Source organism: Frankliniella occidentalis, unplaced genomic scaffold, assembly GCF_000697945.3.
Source record: "Frankliniella occidentalis isolate FOCC.00 unplaced genomic scaffold, Focc_3.1 Scaffold13, whole genome shotgun sequence".
Lineage (NCBI taxonomy): Eukaryota > Metazoa > Arthropoda > Insecta > Thysanoptera > Thripidae > Frankliniella > Frankliniella occidentalis.
In genome coordinates, this window is record NW_026267143.1 from 19,010 (window position 1) to 19,562 (window position 553).

Here is a 553-nt window from a genome sequence, read left to right on the forward strand (position 1 = left end):
CCGGCCGGGGTGTGGGAGTCACGTCCCCTCCGAGCCGGGCCCGCCGGGGCCGGACAGCACGGCTGCGGGGCCCTGCCCTGGCGGGTCCCTGGCGGGGCCCTGGCCAGGGCGTCCGGACCGTCGGCGCCGTGCTCGTGACGGACGTGGAGCCCGCGGCGTGCGGCCGGACCGCGTGCGGCCCGCAGAGATACGCCACGAGCGGCCCGATGACAAGTTTATAGCCGATTACACAGCGTGAGCACAGTCTGTTTGGCGAGGAGCCACCGCCCGTGTCTCACCAGGCCGCCCTGGCGATTTATATGTAGGACCCGGAATCACTTAAAGTGCATGCAAGTCTGGAAGTATCACGTGCGACATGATTTGCCGTTCTTCCAAAGGCAAGATAACAGTAACTGCAGACCAAAACTACGTAAAAATAACGAGAGATGCAGGCTGGAGTTGAGCACACTGTAAAATACTTGCAAACTATCAGCTTGAAATGCTGCAAAGAATTTTCGACCTTTGTTTTGCAAAGAATCGGTTCAGATTGATAAAGCTTGCAAACTGTGTGTTA